Source organism: Haliotis asinina, chromosome 16 (genome assembly GCF_037392515.1).
Source record: "Haliotis asinina isolate JCU_RB_2024 chromosome 16, JCU_Hal_asi_v2, whole genome shotgun sequence".
Lineage (NCBI taxonomy): Eukaryota > Metazoa > Mollusca > Gastropoda > Lepetellida > Haliotidae > Haliotis > Haliotis asinina.
Window position 1 is genome coordinate 11445836 of NC_090295.1, and position 13810 is coordinate 11459645.

General features: G+C 39.3%; 1 pseudogene; it reads left to right on the plus strand.

Moving 5' to 3' along the window:
• The first annotated feature begins 1722 nt into the window (after positions 1-1722).
• Positions 1723-13810, plus strand: part of LOC137268840 (uncharacterized) — a 93134-nt pseudogene continuing 81046 nt past the window's right edge.

Consider the following 13810-nt stretch of genomic DNA (forward strand, 5'->3'; position numbering starts at 1 on the left):
AGTGTGAGGGCGTTCCCCAATAAAAACCCAATATTTTATCCAGGAATACGTTACATTGTCCATACTCCATAAATAATCAGTTTTTAAAAGAGAAACACTCACTCCAAAAAGTAAGACTGCCTCGTTTTCCATCAAGAAATGCCGTTATAATGCTGGAATCGTCCCACCGTGACCTCATCCACGTGCCAGATCCAGTAACCGCACGATCATGATGAGGGAGGTGTCCTTTCCGTGTCCACTGATGGCCGTCCTACCTCGCAGGTCATGTGTTAGAGGCGAGCGACAATGTTATTATGACAGTACAAATCGATGTTAGTCGGCACTCAAAGTGCCCCAAAAGGCCAAATGTTTGTTAGTTGTTTGTAATGGTGTTTGCATCGCCCTGATGGACCGTAAATAGTGTTTAAACTACAACAATTCCGTTCTTATCATCACTCACCATCTTCAAATAAGTAATGCCATGATAAATTCCCTCGCCCTCCAAAAATGCCCACATGTCTGTTATGTAATGTGCCAAGTAATAAGTACTGACGTCTACGTTGTACATGCTTATGCGTAAGATTCATTATTTACTCCAATTTTAACCGTGAATGGTCTTTCAGCATCCGGCAGAGGGTGCACACGCCTCTGTGCGTGAATATGATTCCCCGTGACTGGTTGTTTGCTAGTATTACTGCTTCGTCTGTGAAACAAAACAGGAATTAGAAGGGATCAATATAGGAAGGATAGGATAGGAGGATAGGGTAGGATAGGATAGGATAGGATAGGATAGGATAGGATAGGATTGAATTGGTGATGGGAGCGGGAGAAAAAAGGAGAGACACTAATGCATTTAGAGCACTACAGTGTCCTATTTTTCATTTTATGTGAAAAAAAACCAAGTTCTATGAACAGTTAATTTCTTTATTGGAATTGGGGTAGATATAGATACATATAAGTTCATATGAAATCACTCAATGATTGAATGATTCCCGAAAGCTTGAATTAAACAAACCTAATAATCAATATATATGTACTACATGTATAACATTTATGCAGCATAGGACATCATGTTGCATTGCCCATGTCAGAATACAGCTAGTTTGTGAGGGTTGGGCGATATCAGGCGATCAGAGATCCCCGGGGGCAGAGAAATAAGACTATGAATACTGTGCACTCTTTGTGAAGTTGACTGACTTGCATGCGCCCCATCCTGAACGTCCTGGGTTCGAAACCATTACTTTACAGACATATTAAACCACAGAGAAAATACTGCTATACCTTGATATAAACACGGTGGTGAGTATAGTTTACGCAAAAGTACACTCGTGGAAATTATCACTTACTTATATCAGACTTGAAGGCGCGTCGTCGGCGTGAGTTTCCGTTAACGGCTGGTTTTTAGATATTTGTAGGCCGCTTCAGTTAGTTAGCACTGCCTCTGTTAACCTCGAGGAGGCAATGTAATGCAAGATACAATCAACCAGGTTCGAACCTGCCGAACAAACACGTTATTTTCATCAGAAAATATAAATACTCAACGGTCTCTTGGTAGATATGTGTATGTAGCAGTCCGTGTAAGAAACAACTTTTAACTTGTCAATGTCTATCTCGCCATCACCACCCAACATTACTATTTCGATATATTGTATGTATGGCTATAACGGCAGTGTGTAAATGCTACGTTTTAACAGTCCAATAATGTGGCTTGCGTTGATAAATCTGTGTGCCTGAATAAGTGTTATGTATTTACGCCACGCCACGCCACGCCACGCCACGCCACGCCACGCCACGCCACGCCACGCCACGCCACGCCACGCCACGCCACGCCACGCCACGCCACGCCGGGGTAGGTGGGTGGGTGGGTGGGTGGGACTGGAGTCAGTGTATTATTTCCTGGTACCAGAAAGTTCCAAAGTTCCTGAGTCTATTCTGCCTTCAACATTGTTTTCTTCAATGTTGTTTTCACACCTTCTTTATTAGACCTTTATCAGGAAAGATAGTGCGAGCTCACGTAAAATATGAAGACAATTTCAGTTCATTAATGAAGCTCAAATGGCTATAATATCATGTATAACATATCCCAACTTATCGCACATTGTACAACATTATGTAACATTACTGTGGTCAAACAGCCGCACTGCCTTTCCCGTCATGATATATGAGTGTTTATTCCGCCCCTCCATTAATACAGTGTAGGAAGGCCAGCAACAATGTTTTAACTTCACTAAGCATCTGAAAGGGCAGATGGAAAGAAAATGTTATTTCAGCTTACGAAAAAAAACGAGAAAAGAAACATCTTGTTTATCGCATACAGTTAATGCTGACACTCAAGCGCTGGAATTAGTTAAAAAAGTTAACTTTTCCGACTCCATGAAATACAACTAAAGAAATAAAACATAACAGGTGAAGTATCAATGCCTGTGACACTGTGTGTAGCATGTCCAACAATGTACACCATTAGAGCCAAGAATGTGCACCATTAGAGCCAAGAATGTGCACCATTAGAGGCAAGAATGTACGCCATTAGAGCCAAGAATGTGCACCATTAGAGCCAAGAATGTGCCACATTAGAGCCAAGAATGTGCGCCATTAGAGCCAAGAATGTGCACCATTAGAGCCAAGAATGTACGCCATTAGAGCCAAGAATGTGCGCCATTAGAGCCAAGAATGTGCACCATTAGAGCCAAGAATGTCCACCATTAGAGCCAAGAATGTGCGCCATTAGAGCCAAGAATGTGCGCCATGAGACCATAGGTTGAACATGGATCTATGCAAGAGGACATAATTAAATAATAGGAACAAGAACTGGCCATGTCTGACGTAAATATACAATATATGCACATGGGTCGTATATTCTTGGACTCAGCGACAGTTTGCAGGCATACTTCGTCCTCAAACTAACACCTGCCCCAACATGCAAAGCAAAAGACGCCATGTATGTTTTTCAGGTCCTTCCAGCTTAACGAAGGTTTGAGATGCTTTCGCGTTCTGCCAATCAGGGGTCGAACATTTACCGTCAGGTTGAGCAGCCAAGCAGGTCTGTTCGACTACTTACACACGGTCACATTCACATTTTATCAAAAACACCACTCATATTACAGTAGTTTGTCTAATTTTATTAAAGTATACACTGGCATTTCTTAATTACGCTGACTTAATGACCCGCGTGTGTTTAAAGTTCCATTTACTCTCATGAATGTTCCTTGATTGTGGTTGATGAAAAATACGGATTACGTCATCGTGAATGTTATTGTCGCAATCACAACAAGAACGAAAAAATATTTTCATTAATTTTGGGATCGGATGCATATTTAAAGAACTCTGACCCGGAAGCTGTCGTGTTTACCACCAATTCCATCGTGTGACTGCGCTTTCCTGAATCATCTTAGGGTCCGAAAATTCCACAGTCCGAAGTCGTGGTCGGAATTCTTGCCCAGCGCGCCAAATCGGCATCCCCGACTGGAACCATCGACATCGATGCCGGAAGACATTGCAATCCGTACCCTTTGAGGGTTTCTTGAAGGCACTTTCGGACACCCTTGCACTATCTCCACGCCGCCTACGCTATTAATAACACTGTAAACACCGACAATCCACCAATCGCCTTCGTCTGCACCTTCAACAAACCCCGTACCTTGCGCCAGGACCATCTTCTTCAACTTCTTCGCAACCAGCAACCAACACATACAAACCAAATAACGCCCAACAAAACCTACCACGGGGTACCAAAACAACCAAACTAACACACACACACACCCAACCCAACCCAACCCAACCCAACCCTCACCCTCATTTCCAGCCACACTTCATTCATCTCCCATATATGGGCACGTAGTACTATCGCCTCCACTCAGCCACAGGCGCTCCACAGGCGCCCACCACCTTCACGCTTCTTAAATACACTTTGCCTGTAGCCAGCTCTTCAACCACCACTGGTGCATAATTCCACTTTATTTTCTCTACACAGACCAACAGTTTACAATATAATTCTCTTTTTCCCCACTTAGAGCGTTCATCCACTCGGCTCCTTCTAGTCTAGACACGCAGCTGGAGTAATCACTCTCACAGTAACCTGCACCCGCAGGCATTCCCTGACCCGGAAGTGGCAAGCACCAATCAGGCGCCACATCACACTGTTTACCTCCATCAGCTGATCATGGTTGACTAAACGTGTCACGGGTCTCGAGGAGTTCTCAAGGCAGAGTGAGTCTCGGTCATTAAGTGGTTACATTTAGGGTGATCAAACCTGTTTGACTAATTGTCGTTTGTCCTCGTGGAGTTTATTCAAGGACTCCTTCAGTCAGGCATGGATCCCTAGAAGAAGACTTCTGCTGACAAATAGGTGTATGTCTGATGTCAAACAAATTGCATTTATAGATTGGTTCTAGGCTGCTTGTGATGCAGCCCATTTTGTGTTATTATTTTCTCAATTTTATCTCAATATTCTTTTAATTCAATATGCATTTCCTTCTTCCGCTTTAATTGTTTTTTGTTGTTATATTTTAGTTTGTTTTAAAGTATATCAATTTCATGACAGGTTATTCATGTTTCATTGGCCTTGCACAAATTCTGACTTGCTGGAATCACACACACACACACTATAGTTTAAATGAGGATGCCACAAAAGTTTCTCAGATTTTTGGGTGTCTCTGTATCTTTTCACAGAAGAGCCATAACCTCATTTCAATTGCTTACAGATTTCTCTCTGTCGGAGTGGACAAAGGAACTGGGTCTGGATGCTGCCCAGGCTCTATCTCAGTCTGCTGCAAGACTGCTTCTGGACAAATTTGGCATCGCTGAGTACTTGAAGGAGGAGAGATGTGATGTCCAGAGAAAGCCATACACCCCTGGTGTAGATGGATGGAGGAATGGTAAGTTGTGTTGGGGATCGGTTTTATCACAAAGAAAACATAGATCCATAGTTTGGATGGAAGGGTAGTTTGTGTTGGGGTTCGGATCAATACAAAGAAAACCAAATACGTGCATAAATTCATAGTTTGGATGGAAGGGCCTTTTTAACACCGTAGGTTCTCATATATAATTCTTGGAGTTTTAAAAGAAATTGATTTCATCATTGAATTTTGATTATTATGTCCTGTAGATAGCTGCATTTTAATTCGTAGTAGTTAAGATCAGTAACTTGAATTGTTAGTGACTGTACCCTCAAAGGGGGTTGAAGTACCGTAAAATTATTGTCCTGCTGAGAGGGTATGTAAGTCCCAAAACATTTCATGTACGTTTAGACTTCCACTGTTTTTAATTGAAGTATATGTGTATTTTTAATTTTTGGCTAGATGTGACTAAATTGCTAACAGCTGAGGGAATGATGTAAATCCAGCTAGGGTCCATGCAGGTAGCAAAGGTACTGTAAGTCCCCATGGTCCCTAATATGGTGATCTACCTTCAGTTGTTGGCGATCTATAGCCTGATTTTATGTTGTATTGTCCGAATAGTGATATTAGTTTTAACTTTCCACACTAGTTTTAATTTAAATTGTGATATTCCAGTTGTTTTACTGTCCTTCGCCGACAGATTTTACAATGTACATATACTCCTTTTCTTTGTTAAATGTTCTCGTCACAACATGGCTGAGATATTGCCGATGTGACGTTAAATATTAACTCACTCACTCACTTGGATGGAAGGGTAAGTTGTGTTGGTGAGGGGTTTCATTACAAAGAGAACTATGCATCCATAGTTTGGATAGATGGGTATTTTTTGTTGGTGAGAGGTTTGATTCCAGAGAGAACCATAAATCATGGATGGAAGGGTAATTTGTGTTGACGAGGGATTTGTTTACAAGGAGAACTAAAAATCAGAAGGGTAAGTTGTGTTGGTGAAGGGTTTGATTAAAAAGAGAACCATAAATCCATAGTTCAGATGGAAGAGTAAGTTCTGTTGGTGATTACAAAGAGAAAAATGTACAGCTCCTGTGAGGAGTTGGCGAAAGTTTAATCTGCATTAGGAACTGTAAATCCCCAGTGCGGGTAGATGGACGAATGGTGAGTTGTGTTGCCAGATCAGTTCTTCAGTAGTTCAAAGATTTTGGTGGCAATGACATGTTTCTTGAATTTCATTCACTCAGTCTTACGAGTAGGAGTCCTTAAGCAGTTACCTTGCCACTTCATTAGAGTGACGTCTGCTTGTCATCATGCGTAGCATCAGTCATGAAAACACTATATACTGTACATGAATACAGCATGAAACTTGAATATTGCTCACATTGGTACAGCTCCCTTGCACATTCCCAGCTTTGTCTTTGTGATTCCAGAATGTACGAAGAGCATCAGGAAGCTTCCGAAACTGCCTCAAGGACTGCACTGTCATCTCGCAGCCTCGTGCACCAAAATCGACTGCTGTTTTGATGTCCCTTTTCTTAAAATGTCATTCAATGCCGTCCTTAATGTTGACATGTGTGACTACTTCATCTTTGCGGCTGTTGAGAATAAAAACTTCACCTACAACATGCTGGGCGATAATGTCAACCTTAACACAGGTACATATCAGTACATCATGAATGTACTCAAATAAACATTGGTTAAAACATACAAATGTCCTACTTCAGCACCAGAGAAAAATCAGTAATAATTATTTACTGAAATAAATACCAATTGATATAAAATGCAAAATTATTGTGGAAATTGTATGAATAGATGACTGAAACTTACAAATGACACCAGATGTTCCTTAAAGATCTGTGAATGCTGAATGTACTTTTCTTAAAAGTAACTGTTCCCCAAAATATCTGTTTGCCTGTACCATTACAGGATGACCCTTCTATTCTACCTTAAAATCCTTTCCAAGGCCAGACCAATTTTATTTCTTCTCTTACGGATCAGCCGGACATATTTTTTCAAGAATAAGAAATAAAATTAGAAAGAATTTTCACCGATCAAATAATAAAATCCTAATGTTTTTATCAGCAAAAAAATGTAAATATTTTTTTACTGATATTCACTTCTTAAAAGTAAAATACTTTGAGCATTTAGAAAGAATATTACTCTGATTGGAAATTTAATATATTTATTTTCTTGCCAGCCTTTAGGTTATCAGAGGACAGAAATACATAAAACAAGAAATAAAATTGGTCTGGTCCAATGTATTTTTATTTTAATTACCTCTTACATCTGTCAGATATTTCTTTTGTCTTACAGAACAATGACAAGACAGGTCTTATGCAGATAATAAAATGATGTTTCCTAATATTTTCAGGAGTCTCAACAGGAGTTACGCTTGCAGATGTATTTATTATTGAGTGAGTGCAGTAATTATTTATATTATTATTAAATTTATCCCTCTCCCCCCAAATAAATAAATAAATAAATAAATAAATAAATAAATAAATAAATAAATTTGTTACATGTTTCAATTTTGTACTGTGAATTCAATATGTTTTTGTTGACGCAGAGACATGAACAGACTTTGGAGCTACTCACATCATGTTAGTGGTGGAAAATATGCCTGCTTGTGTGTATCTGTAGGTAATTTGAAGATAGACAATCATGTCTGTGTTGACAAGATAAGATGTTCATCCTGGATTTGAAGGTTCAAGTTTGCTTTGAAAATGACAAGTGTATGGTAGATCTTCCGGTTATGAATAAAACTGAAGTTCCACAGATCATATGTGACCTTAACACAAAGGTGAACCTGAAAAGTGAGTACTGATTTTTAACAAGGCAGAAGGTACACCTTTCACTGACTTTTGTAGTACCTTCAATTTTCAATATGATATCATATGTTCATGACACACCTGAATGAGAGGAAACAAAGTTGTGCTGGTGCTGCTCAAGGCCACAGGCCTTTTACACAGAATACATTGTACCAGAATATTGCAGAGACATAGGGAATACCTGTAAAATCAGAGATACAGATTACAATTGACAATTAAGCCAGTGGCTGTCACTGGTAAACTTCAGTATGCAAAGTGATCATTGTGATAGTAACTTATATAGAGGATACTAAACGATCTGCCGTGTAATAGCATTTTTATTAAACGAGTTAATGATTTGGTATTAAATGAGCGAAAGCGAGTTTGATACTAAATCTGTAACAAGTTTAATAAAAATGGTATTTCATGGAATCCATTTTAGTAATCTGTTTATTACTCGCCATCATAAATTGACAGAAACTGCAGCAAAATTGCCCAGAGTGAGAACTCTCAGCTTTCTGTGAGTGAAGCAAGGTCTAGTAAAATTGCGTCAGCGACATTGGCATTGTGGCATCACAACTTTGAACCATTTTGATGTCATACACTAGTGTAATATCGCTGTAAAAAATATTTCACTGCTATATCTTCCACAGGAGAGTTTTAATCTGCAGTGTAAATGCAAGAAATGTGTACTACACAAGATTAGCTGTTATATCATTACAACATAACAGCGGCTGTTTAAACTCATCAACAGATTGGAATTCATAGAAATTGTAGCGTGTTGATAAGTCAAGATCAGTTTCCTGTTATCCAGACAGTGGTGGTAGTTCATATGAACGAGTGCGCACATGGACACGCCGGGTGTGGATGAATGTAGCGGCCTGCTTGTAGACCACATGGCTGCGGACTGTACTTAATTTGGAGTTAATGATGGAATACACTGTTCAAGAAAACAGCTGTTTGTCGTTGCTGCCAAGTTCATCACAGAAATATTTTGTGATGAGATGTTTTCTGAAATCATTGTAAAATGAATGTTCAGAGGTGAAATGGAACTCCTTTCTTTCATAGGAATAACACAAAGAGGACATGACTACTGATCTTTAGATAGTTTTAATTTGTGACCATATTCAAAGATGAGACTGACTGGAGCACCTAATTATAAGAAAGCACAAAGAATTTCTGTACACTTTGTTTTCTGGATTTTTTTTGTGTTAGCAATGTGTATAGCAGACATACTTATATCAAAATGATGGACAAAACAAACTTGTATTCATTCCTGATTCCTACAATATATTTTAGCTGATATACGTGTAATTAACTACATTTACGGGTTGGATGCATAAGGATCTTTATTAACCCATGCTTATTGTAAGAGGTGACTAAAGGGATTAAGCGGTCAGGCTTGCTGACTTGGTTGACACATGCCGTTGTGTCCCAATTGTGTTGATTAATGCTCATGCTGTTGATCACTGGATTGTCTGGTCCAGACTTGAATATTTACAGACTGCCAACGTATTGCTGTAATATTGTCTTGTGTGGTGTAAAGCAAGCAAGCAACCAACCAAATCTTTTCATTTTGCCAAAAGAAACTTAGTTGACAGGGCACTGAGATGGAGGACAGAGGTGTAGTAGTTAGCATGCTGGCTTCTCTTAAAAGCATAAAAAGATAGGAAAATATCTGTTGATTATCACTTATTGGTTACACATGCAAATTCTGCAATCAAATGTAGTCTCTACTGCCCTCGCCATGTAATTTTAACCGATTCCAGTATACCAAGCATAAGTCTACTATATGACTTCATTTCACTGTAGATTTTAGTCTCTCTGACTGGGCCAAAGCGAAAGGTCAAGATTTAGGCCAAGGTCTGGCCAAGGCCGCAGTCAACCTCCTTCTGGAACAGCTGGGGATCAAAGACAAGATGCTGAACCCTCCCTGTGACAGATCCAGTCTCATGTACCAGCCTGCAGACGCTGATAACTGGAAGAATGGTAGGCAACATCATTTTCTCTTTCCAAATGTGCATGATGATGTTGGTCAAAGACCCAAGGGTCCCCTCTTGGCATACCATTTTATTTGTTTAGACATTCAGACTATATGTTTTGGCATCTAATTTAAGTTTTACTAATTCTTGACAGACATGTCATAGGAAAGGTACATTCGAATTTATTAGATATACATTAATCTGTCTCAATTTCTGTATGAGGAATGGTGCTCAATCTTGGCACATGATGTTCTACCAACGGTAAATGTGTAACGTGTTGGCGCATAAAGCAGTTCAGTTGAAATAGCCAAGAAGTTTTAGATCTAATGGATAACTCTGTTCATAAATAGTCTGATAATATTTAGAAAAGATGTTGAGGAAGGGCGACACAAATGGTTAACAATATTCAGATAGAGATATTGACACTCAGATATTACTCTTATTGTTACTTGTTGTTTGAAGTGATGGTTCTTGTTGATTAATGAAATAATGTCAGCAGATAAGTGGACACTGGACGGGTTGTCAAAGTACCTCCATGTTTGAGTGTAATAGAACAGAACAAAGTCAGTTATGTGAAATGTTTGTTTTGTCTCTCAGACTGTCCGCTAATCAACAGCGCGTTCAGCCTACCAAAGCTGACCATACCTGCCAACTGCTACATCAATGACAAATGTCTGAGCATTGACTGCTGCATGTACAGCAACATCCTCGACCTTTCTCTCCACACCGCCTTCACCATAGACCTGTGCAACTTCTACATAGAGGGGTCCATCGAGAAGTACAGCTTTAGATTTAATATACTCGATTACAAATGGGGTAAGTATTAATGCACATTTGGTGTGACATTATATATTATATCATAGAGTTATCATTTTCAGATTTTTACTTTCAACTGATACAGTGGAAGCTGTCAAAACCAGCATCTGTCCAATCCGGCAAGTTGTGAACACCAGTATAAAATGTCAGTCCCCTCCGTGGCATATACATTTATCATCAGCTCTAAAATGTGGCACGTTGTCTAAACTGGATTATTTCTTCAGTCCCGATGAGTGCCGGTTTAGACAGCTTCCACTGTAATGCATACACCACGTTTTATCTGTATATGTCTTCTGCTTTTATTCACAGTGTTTCAATGAAAACCAGCCAAGGTTTATTATATTCACTAACTAAGCACTATATTGGCTTCTGTCATATCATTATGTGCTTGATGTCTTTGTGAATGAATTGTTATCTAAATATTGTTACATTTAAAGAATATTTAAACTATGTTTGCTTTTATACAGGGACAGAAACTGAGGTTACAATAGATGGAATTCCAGTTTTAAGAATGAAGTGAGTACTCAACAAAGCCAGTGTTTCATTTTATTCATTTGCATGTGATTGTAAGAAAAAACATTGATCAGAAGTAAAATTTGTAGGTTTCAGTTGTTGATGTTCGGCTGCAGGCAATAGTGACGCTCTGCAAAAGAAAGGCATTTAGATATTCTAGCCTAGTCTCTACATTGCATGAAATAGTAACAAGAATCATCAGTTTGTGGGGAACTGTTGAGGTAACTCATTAGAATTCAGAACCCTGAGAACCCTGCACCAAAAACTTTGCAGACATGTCAATACCTTTTGACATAATTTCAGAGACTTTGTTACTAAAGTTCTGTGAAAATAATACCATCAGAGTTCACACTTTTGCTGGGTGATCAAGTGCGCATAAAGTCCTCATACTGACTCACCTGTTTTCTCTATATGCACTGAATTCTAAAGGTGTTCCGGAGTATTGCTGTAAGTGGCATACAACTTGACATAGTTACAATTTTACTCATTCACTGCCGTGATAACTTGCCATTAGTACTCAGCTGCATTTGCGCATTGTGTTAGATGCTGACCTTTTTCTCTTCCAGTTTCAAGATTGAACGTATACTTTCCCAGCAGATGTTTATCGTGGACTTGTCTGTGAGTCTGTGTCTACAGGGAGGGGATTGTGAGCTGGACCTGAAGATATTTAACCAATCACAACTCCCAATGCCTGGCTGTGCTCCGATACAGGGATTTAAAATACCAGGTACAGCTATGTTACATTGAATTAGATAAATGTTTGTAATATAAAAATTCTGTTTCTCATGAATTATGTTGAAGCTTGTTGGTCTACTTTCTTTACCCATGATTCCAACAGTGGGGAGCAGGACATTTGCCACAGGGATAGTTGCCACCTTGGACAAATGCCACCAAGAATTTTCATGTCATTTTATGCAACTTTAAGTGAGTGAATGAGTTTAGTTTTACGCTGCACCCAGCAGTATTCCAGCTATATGGCGGCGGTCTGTAAAGAATCAAGTCTGGTACAGACAATCCAGTGATCAACAGCTTGAGCATCGATCTGTACAATTGGGAACCGATGACGTGTGTCAACCAAGTCAGCAAGCCTGACCACCCGATCTCGTTAGTCGCCTCTTACGACAAGCATAGTCGCCTTTTATGGCAAGCATGGGTTGCTGAAGACCTATTCTACCCTGGGACCTTCACAGGAAGCAACTTTGAATGATAAAAATTCAACTGTTTACTTTGTGTATTCATATTCTGACTTTGATCAAGTTTTTACCTTGAAGTAATTTTGATTTTGATGAAACCATTTCAAACTCAGCTCTTTTAACGTTTTGGGTAGCAAATTGTCCAAGGTGTCTTAGACCCCTCACAATGCTTGTTCAAAAGTGTTTGTATCTCATTTCACCTCTTCACCATGCAGCTAAGGGTTTGAGTTGCCTCCAAGTACCATAATGTACTATTTCTTCAGGTCATGTGAAATGTTTTCTAATGCATTGTTGCTAATGGCATGTCATCATATCAGTGGATTGAAGAACAATTTGAATGTCTGATCCAGTCTTGATAATTTACAAGGTGTCTTGATATAACTGGAAATATGCTTAGTGTGAAGTTAAACAACATATATTCTCTACTTATTTGTCAAATATGTGTTATAGTTGGGATTACACTTTCTCAGATTCTTGTTCTCTTGAGTATGTTATGGTACTTGATGGGTTGTTTCCTATCCAAGTCAAGCACCTTGCTGTCAGGCATCCTATCTTAGAGCAGGGCTTCAAAAATCACATTGCCCGACGCCCGGGACAAGTTAGTTTTCATTTCAGGCAATGAAATAATGGTATCTTATTTCTCTGAATTTGATCATTTCCACTTATGGTTTCAAACTTTAAATAAACTTTCATTTCATGTCTGCTCAAAATGTAGCTAATAAATTTCGCAATAATAATAAAGTAGAGTTACCGTTCCAAGCTATTTATCTTGATTATGTCATAAAATCAGGGCAAGTGAGAAATTAGTCAGGACAAGTTACTTTCTGAAGGTGTCTTCTATAAAAGATGAAACCCTGTCTAAGCCTCACAAGTGCTGGTCTAGATAGCAAGCATTGTTTTCCCTTTGACAATTGTAAATTGACACATTGCCATGGATGAAACCTTTGCGACTGCGTATTCACGCTTTTTGGTTGCATCAACTTATTTCCTGGTCTGTTATGTTTAGATTTCTCCCTGAACAACTGGCTGAAGGAAAGAGGAGGGGAGATAACTGCAGCACTGTCTGCCGTATTGCTAGAGCAGCTCGGTATAGACAAGTTCCTTCTGGATGACCAGTGTGAGACCTACGTCACCCCATACAATGAAGCCATTGAAGGCTGGAGGAACGGTATGTATGTATAGGAGGACTTGAAAACAAACTATGTTCGAATGTTTCCAAGCCCTCTGAGACTACAAATACTGAAGAGTTGTGTTTTTGTGTGACGGATTTTACAGCATCTTCTGACATTATCAAGTGAATACTAATGCATTGTGTGATGGAGTCACAACTGGAAGGGTCTATTACTGTAAAGGTGTGCACCTGTCTCAGCTGATTGTCAACATATCTGAACAGCCGAGAAAAGATTGCTGTTTAACATTCTCTGCTCTCCTATTTCATGAAGTTAACTCAACCTGTCATTTGTGCCAACTGATCTACCAAGTCACGTATATGTTGAGTAGCTCAGGTCAAGCCAAACAAGCAGTACCTTCTTCAATACCATGGCCATTGGTGCAGACCATTACAAATGACCCATGCTTAGGATAGTCGATCATAAATGTCTTTGAATTGAAAGATAACAAAATGTCCAGACAAGAAATCAGTCTTCATTTCTCAGTGACCTTAATGAAAAATATGT